The following is an 8,392-nucleotide window of genomic DNA, read 5'->3' as shown; positions in this document are numbered from 1 at the left end:
ACAACTTTCGTCCCGTCATGTCTAGCTCACAGTGCTGTCAAATCTGTGAACATTTGATCTGACCAACCTATGCCCTCTAGTGGGCATTGCCTTTGAAATGACTTCGGCTGAGTAATAAAGTAATAACACATAGAGCTGCTTTACAGCAGAATTTAACTCTGTTTTTTGTTTTGTTTTGTTTTTTCCATATTTGTTTTTATAATTTTTTATTGGAAACCATACTGGTTCACCTTGATTATTGTAAAGGGCTGTATAAATAAATGTTGATAGATTGATTGTTTGCATCATTTATTATTTTCCTGTTTATCACTGTAAAGCTGCTTTGAAACAACCTGTGTTGTGTAAAGCACTATATAAATAAAGAAGACTTGACTTGATTAGTGTAAAAGCCATGTTATAACAGACAAACACGATCTACATATCTCTAATGCTTACCCAAAGATTGCTTTTTGCCAATTACTAAAAATTAATAAACTGAAGAATCATCTTTGTGATGAAGATCTCTGCTGTGCCTTATAAACATTTTGAAATATATCTTCTTTACAAAGCAGCTTTGTGGAATGACGGAAATGTATTGCTGTTAAGTCAGAAGGGTTTTGGAAGTTATTTTGAATGCCTCTGTGTTGTAATATGTGAGTCACCTGTGTTGAATGAGAGAATTAACTTTTGGATTAGATATTATAAAAGGAATATCTCACATATATTTATTCTTATCACAAATATTGACCCATGTTGTTCCAATGACATATGGCTTAAATAAATATTTATTTTGTTCATTTTAATGTTGGGGTAAACTATTCCTCTAAGCTTTGAATAATTCATGTTTGGTAAATATTGATTGTTGATGCTGAAGTGATATGGGTTTCGATGCAAAACATACAAAAAAATACAAATTTTCTAAAGACTGTGTTTCTTTATTTAAACAATCTATTAATCCATGCAAGTTTGCTTGCATTGTTTTGTTAATATTTTTGTAAAAAAAAACTCTTTTAGATTCTGACGCATTTTCATGTGATGTTGGGAGGTGGTTTGTAGAGCGAAAATAAGCTCTGTGCAGCGTGTTTTTACTTCTTTTTTTCTGGAGAAGAGACAGCACAGGTGTGAGTCGAGGTACTTTTTTCCACCCGTTTGTAATCATGACCTCACAGGCAGAGTCAGCATTTAAAACATACTCAAGTGACATGAACAACGTCAGCTGCAATCCTGTCCACAATATCACTGGTGGAGGAGAAATATGAAACAGACAAAAATGTTTGAGGTTCTGCTTCAGAGTCCAGCTAACAGAGCTTGAAGAGGGTGAGGTGTTGTTTAGTCATGGGTTACAGTATACGAGCAGAGTGTCAGCTCTATTATTCCAGCCATGAGAATGGAATATGATTAATATTGCCCCCAGGTGACTATGAACTCAGTGAACCTTCACACTTTTTCCTCCTTACTCAACGTGACTACCAGATTATGTTAAAAAAAAAATTTGCTAAAACTTTTGTCTAACTCATTTTTTATTTATTTTTACATTTGGGACATTTACATACAGGCTACATAAGGTACCATAAAGTCATGATTGATTGATTTATTTATTTATTCTTATAATGTAGTTGTATTATTATTATTATTATTATTATTTTACATAAAAATAAACTGCCATTTTCTACCCTGTTTTTGACCCTGTTCAAGGACAGGATATGTCACCAACCATCAAATCATTACATTTAAGTGAATATTATTCATTGAATCCAGTGAAAATGTATCGTGTTACGACTGTAACCCTTGTTTCCTCGCACTGTGTCCGTGACGAGACTTTGGGGAACGAGTACCTAATATGCCACACCGAAACACACCTGCTCTAGTGTGAAGCTGAACCAGACACAACTTAGGACAAGAGCACTCATGCACCCGACGTAGAGAGAAGGTGCAGACTATAAAATCTGATGATGGAATGTGGGGTGGCCCACCCAGCTGCATCGCAGATCTCTTGAAGTGGGACTCTTGAGGCCATATTGCTAGAAGAGCGAGCCCTTAAAGGTGAGATAAGTGTTATTTCAAAACTGTTTTAGAAAAAGGACTCGGGCCGAGTGGAATAACAAACTTGTAGCCAATCAGCAGGCAAGGGGCATGTCTATGGTGAGAAGAGAGGCTCAGTGAGTGCACGTCATTATTCAAAACACACGAGTCACACAGGATGGACATTAGCCAAGAAAGAATATATGCTGGCTTTTGCTTGAATATGCTTGTGTCATGTTCACTTGTTTGTCCATTTGCGATCGTTTTGTGGCTCACTTCCCGATGATAAAGACCCGTTCATTTCCACACTGTATGGAGCATCTAAAACCCCTCACTGTTTCAAGGTTTCAAGCGTCACCTCACAAAATGTGTATGACAGGTAAGATACTAAACTCTTAATATATGTTTGTTTCCTCTTTTTATCTATATAACCCATCCGGTCATAATTGTAATATGTTGTTAGCTGGACTATCGAGCTTGCATACTAACTTTATCGTATAGTTAATGAGAACTGTTTGGGTTTTGTGATCGCTAAAACTCTAATCTTGTCATAATTGTAATATGTCGTTAGCTGGACTGTCGGCTCGTGTACTATCGAGTTGTTCATGAGAACAGTTTGGGTTTTGTGATCGCTATAACTCTAATCTTGTCATAATTGTAATATGTCGTTAGCTGGACTATCGAGCTTGTGTACTATCGAGTTGTTCATGAGAACTGTTTGTGTTTTATGATCGCTATAACTCTAATCTTGTCAGTTTTACTGTCGTGTTCGTGTTCTATCGAGTTTTTCATGAAGACGGTTTGTGTTTTTTGTGATGGAAGGGGCGACTTTTTCATTGAATATTCGACCTGGATTAGCTACACACAGATTCTGCTATAGTCGTTGCCTGGGTTATGTATGTGTGGGGCGGGGCTATCAAAAAAGGGCAGAGACCCTTTTGGGGGTAGGGGCGTGTTTGTTTTGGTGATTTGAAAAATCAACAACGGTTACCAGATAGCACTTACCCCACCTTTAAGGCCAGAGATGAAGGTAAACTTCGCACCTGATAGGTCAAGGCAATAGCCTGAACAATCCAATTACTGATTGTCTTCTTGGAAGCAGGAAGCCCCTTCTTAGGTGAACCAACTACACCAACAACTGGTCTGACCTCCTCCACTTAGTAGACCTCTGAATATAGAGGTTCAGTGCTATGACATGGCAGAGAAAATAAAGCCTCTCTTCTTCCACCAACACATGTGATGGAGGATGGAAGGCCTGAAGAACCATAGACCATGCCATGTTAGACAGGACCTTAGGCACATAGCCAGGTCTAGGGTGTAAAATGTCTTTAACTCCCCAAACTCCAAGCATGTCGGTGAGATAGCCAAGGCCTAGAGGTCCCCCACTCTCTTAAGAGAAGTTATTGCCAGGAAAAAGACCATCTTAAATGTCAGGTTCTTTGATGCCGCAGACTCAAGATGTTCATTGGGAACATGGATCAGGTTGGGATTCTAATACGAGTCACAGACCTCCTCCTCCATGCACCACAGAGGAAATGTATGACAAGCTGACGGCTCCCCAAAGGCCCATCACTTAATGGAGAAAAGTGGTCGAACACTGAAGCCACTGGGCAGTTACCTGGGTCCAGACCTTGCTCTCTACAACAGGGGTCTTCAAAGTTTTTCAGGGCTAAGACCCCTTGGGCGATAGAGACGTAGAGCGGAGACCGACAATACAAAATGTGTCAAACAGAGCAGCAACATATTAAGCATATAGCTCAGTATATAGCAATGAATTATCGCTGCAGTTGTTGTAAGTTATTTTAATCAATGTGGAGAGTTATACATTTATTTTACTAATCAGATTAAACAATTACACATTTACTTGAACTTTAGATTCAAGTTTACAAAAATCTATGATTTTTAATCTATGATTCTGCATTTACACCACGTATCTATTTTGATATGCCATATTTTTGTCCTGAGCTAGTTATCACTTTCAATTGCAATTTTGAGAGTAATTTATGTATTTATATGTATACGTCACTTCCAAAACTTTGCAGGCTGTAATTGGCCATTGTTCCACTATATATTAGGTGGCTTTAACTAATGTAATGTAAATAATGTACTTAAATCAAAAAATAAGTACAATGTACATATTGTGTTCATATTGTATTGCAAAACACTTTTACACTGATATTGAGGTGGGATACAGGTAAAGTTAGGTACAGGTGTGGTGGTATGGGTAAGTTTAAGGTCAGGGTTAGGTGTAAGGGAAGTGTCAACAGTGTAATTATAAATGTAACTTCAGAAATAAATTACAGATGTAATTAAATGCAAGTATTTTTTAAAAATGTAAGAACAATGTAAAACACTGTATGTACACAATAAGTGCATTGTATCAAATTCTTAATTAAAAGGTTAATACATAGTAGTTAAATTAACTTTCAAGAAATGTATTTCAGTTAATCATAAAATGGCCCTGATAAGTCACTAGACATTAAAGGAATCATGTTAATTTCAAATACTAATATCACGGACAACAGTAGTCCATCCAGGATATTGTCATCAAAAAGTTGTTGTTGCAGCCCTTAACTGATGTTGATGTTGACATGTTGTGTTTTGGCCTGAAGCGCCACCCTCCACCTATCTACCAATGACGAAGTCAGTAGTGTTTAGGCTTCCGGGATGTTAGCTCTGCTCTAGTAACCACAGCTGCAGCTACAAACGTTCCTGCTGGATCCTGCAGTCTGGCAGACTCGAGTCAAAGGGGAGGGGAAGAGGGGATACACCCCTCTACAGTCATTTGAAAGTGATTGCTGTACCACAATCTTGGCCACAATCTTACATACACTTCCTTTAAGGCCACCTAATATAAAGTGGGTCCCAATATTTTTATTCAATGGATTATAACTATATAGCCTCAAACGCACGAAAGAGCGCTCACAATTAAGTTTAAAATAAAAAAGAGCAAGACCGGTGCGTGTTTGAGAATGCGCGTTACCTGCGAGGCACATCGGGGAGTCCCCTCAAGTCCTCTCATGGGGGAGCCCGGAGGCAAAAAAGGACAAGTGACCCCAGTGAAGGACGAGAGAGGACCAGGCCTGGACTTTTACGTTGTGTTTTGTTTCTGTTTCATTATGTGTGTGCCTGGTGGCTGTCTGTGAGTGGCTGCCCACGTTACTTTCATTTTGTTTATTTATTTAAGTCTTTGTTAAACGCTCTCCGGTTCCTGCCTCCTTCTTCTAGGAACTAAGAACTCTGTTACAGTTCAATCAAAATCAGTAAAGTTGTCTACACTGAATAATGCTTCTCTTACTTACATTGTCTTTATTAATGAGAGAATTCAAGAGAGCAAGCAGAACTTCCCTTTCGGGGAACTCGAGCTGCGTCGAAACGCTGTGAGAACGCCTCTGCGTTAATGCGTCGTGAAGCGCCTGTAGAACTATTCCATCGGAAAAAAGATCGATCGTCGGCGTGATGACGTCATCGACTGGAAGCTATAAAACGTCCATGCAAACAAACAGGAACTAGCTTCTGAGCCTTCAGCAAGCGATCTGTGTGAACCTGTCTGTCTATTTGGTGTTTTTGTCTGTCTATTGAAGAGTTTTTCCACCCTTTTTGTTAAATATTTCATATATATTAACAAAACAAAGAGAAAATAAAATAGATAGAGAATTATGGCGAGTGAAAGCAGTTTTAAGAGGTGTGTTCATCCCTGCCCACGTTACATCACGAGTGGGGATACACACTCTCTTTGTGTAGCCTGCTTGGGAGCGCAGCATGCCCAGGCAGCCCTCGAGGGGGCTGCTTGCGAGCATTGTGAAAAGTTACCGCTGAGAACGCTGCGCTCCCGCCGGGCACTCTTTGAGGAGGGTGCCTCGGCCTGTGTTCCCCGCGGCTCTGGTCCCGCTGCCGCCGAGGCGGAGCGGAGGCTGCAGTCGTGGGGATCACAATTGGATGTTGCAGAGGGGTTAGAGACGGGCGCTGCCTTATCTCTGCCCTCACCTGCACCATCCAGCGGCTCTTCTCGGGGCATGGAAGCACGCATGGCGGTTTCTTCCCCCCCGAGAGAGTCGCCGGTGCTTCATCTGTCCAGCTCTGAGGAGGTGGACGTTGAAAGCATCGAGACTGAAGACTCGCCACTTCAGTCCCCTGCATGCGAGGAGCTCGTTGAGGTTCTGACGCGAGCGGTGGCCAGGCTTAACATAGACTGGCCAACCGAGAGATACGAGGCAGGAAGAAAACGTGCAAGTAAATTAGACGAGAGATTCCTGCCTTCTCGCGCTTCAGAGCCTCAGCGGCGGGGCTTGCCGTTCTTTCACGACTTGCACACTGAGGTGGCGAGATCGTGGAAGAGACCGGCATCATACCGTGTTTTCAGCCCACAGACTTCGGTCTATAGTAACATCGCTGGGCTGAAACGGTATGGGTATGGGGCGATGCCAAAGGTTGAAGAGACGCTCGCGAGCCATCTCTCGCCTTCCTCGGCATCATCCCTTAAAGCCCCGTCTTTGCCCACCAGACCTCTAAAAACAACGTCGGCGTTGGTGGGCAAAGCGTTCTCGGCAGCGGGTCAGGCGGCTGCATGCCTGCACACTATGGCAATCGTGCAGGCATACCAGGCGGACCTGCTGAGGGATCTGGACAGTAGCGATGCAGTGGGGGGAGATATTATCACGGAACTTCGTTCTTCTGCCGATTTAGCTCTCCCGGCCACCAAAGAGACGGCCAGATGTGTGGGCCGCTCTATGGCAGCCCTGGTGGCCACGGAGAGGCACTTATGGTTGAACCCCACTGACATCAAAGAGAGGGAGAAAGCTTTTCTGCTGGATGCGCCGCTTTCTCCTGGAGGCCTCTTTGGTGACGCAGTCCATACTGTCACCGAGAGGTTCCAGGAGTCCAAAAAGCAAGCTGCGGCGCTCAAGCAGTTTCTCCCTCTCAGGGTCCAGGTCCCTGGGGCTGCTGCTGACATCAAGCAGCCCAAGCCGAGTACGAGCGCCTCGCACAGGGCAAAACAAAAACAGAGCGTCGCCACCCGAACTCCCCCTCAGCGCGGGGACGAGGGGCGGCGCTCTCAGACGAGGCCGTCGAGGGGCAGGGCTGATCTGAGGACAGTCCTGATCGCCAAGAAGGCCTCGTCGAAGCGTTCCTGACGCTAGAAGCGCCAGGACGCTGAGGGTGGTTCCCCCCGTAGGGAAACGGTGTTTACCCCTGCCTACGGTACCCGTTTTCCCTGCGGCACCCTTTGGGGGCCGCGCTGCCAACCCCGCCGCAATGACGGGGCGCAGACGGTCCCCGCGGGCCACTCGAGGGTGGTCCGCTCCCCCTTCGGGGGGCTCCCGAGCAGTCAAGTCAGTCGTTCCCTGCCGGTCCGCCGCTTCAGGGCGCTGTGCTTGTTGCTCAAAGTACACCAGAGGCCAGCCTCGAGAGGCTGGTTCCCTTAGTAGATTTTCTAGACGAGTGGAAACTTCAATCAAATATATCTCATTGGGTCCTGCAGATAATCGAAAGGGGGTACGGCATTCAATTCAAAAGTCGGCCACCTCCTTTCAGTGGTGTCCTACCTACAGAGGTGGGCCCGGAGCAGGCTCTGGTAATGGTACAGGAAGTACAGACACTCCTGCAAAAAGGGGCTATAGAGAGGGTTTCCCCTCCCAGCAGGGAGTCTGGGTTTTACAGCCGTTACTTCATCGTGCCGAAGAAGGATGGGGGCTTTCGCCCGACATTAGCTTCCTTTCGGTCTAGCACTGTCACCCCGCTCATTTACCAAGTGTGTGGATGCAGAACTGGCGCCGTTGCGTCTGCAGGGCATCCGCATACTGAGGTATATCGACGACTGGCTGATTCTAGCGAATACAGAGCAGATGGCGGTTCAGCATCGAGATGCTGTTCTCGCGCATATGTCGAAGTTGGGGTTGAGGCTGAACGCCAAGAAGAGTGTGCTTTCTCCGGCTTAGAGAACCACTTTTCTAGGTGTGAACGGGGACTCTGTAATAATGCGGGCGCAATTATCGCCAACACGCATAGCATCGATCCTGGCAGCAGTCAAAGAACAGAAGCTAGGCCGGGCCATCACTGTGAAACAGTTCCAGAAACTGTTAGGTCTCATGGCAGCAGCGTCCAATGTAATACCTCTTGGCCTACTGTACATGAGGCCACTGCAGTGGTGGCTCAAAACAAAGGGATTCTCCCTGAGTGGAAATCCGCTCCGCACGATCACAGTCACGCGGCGATGCCTACGTGCTCTGGTCATGTGGAAAAACCCGGGGTTTCTATCTCAGGGTCCCGTGTTAGGGGCTCATGTTCGTCGCGTAACGCTAACGACAGATGCCTCTCTCACGGGCTGGGGGGGCGACCATGAGTGGTCGCTCATCCTAGGGTCTGTGGCAGGAACATCTGCAGCACTGGC

The sequence above is a fragment of the Pseudorasbora parva genome, chromosome 9 (assembly GCF_024679245.1).
Source record: "Pseudorasbora parva isolate DD20220531a chromosome 9, ASM2467924v1, whole genome shotgun sequence".
Taxonomy (NCBI): Eukaryota; Metazoa; Chordata; class Actinopteri; order Cypriniformes; family Gobionidae; genus Pseudorasbora; species Pseudorasbora parva.
Note: the sequence above shows the minus strand (reverse complement) of the source record.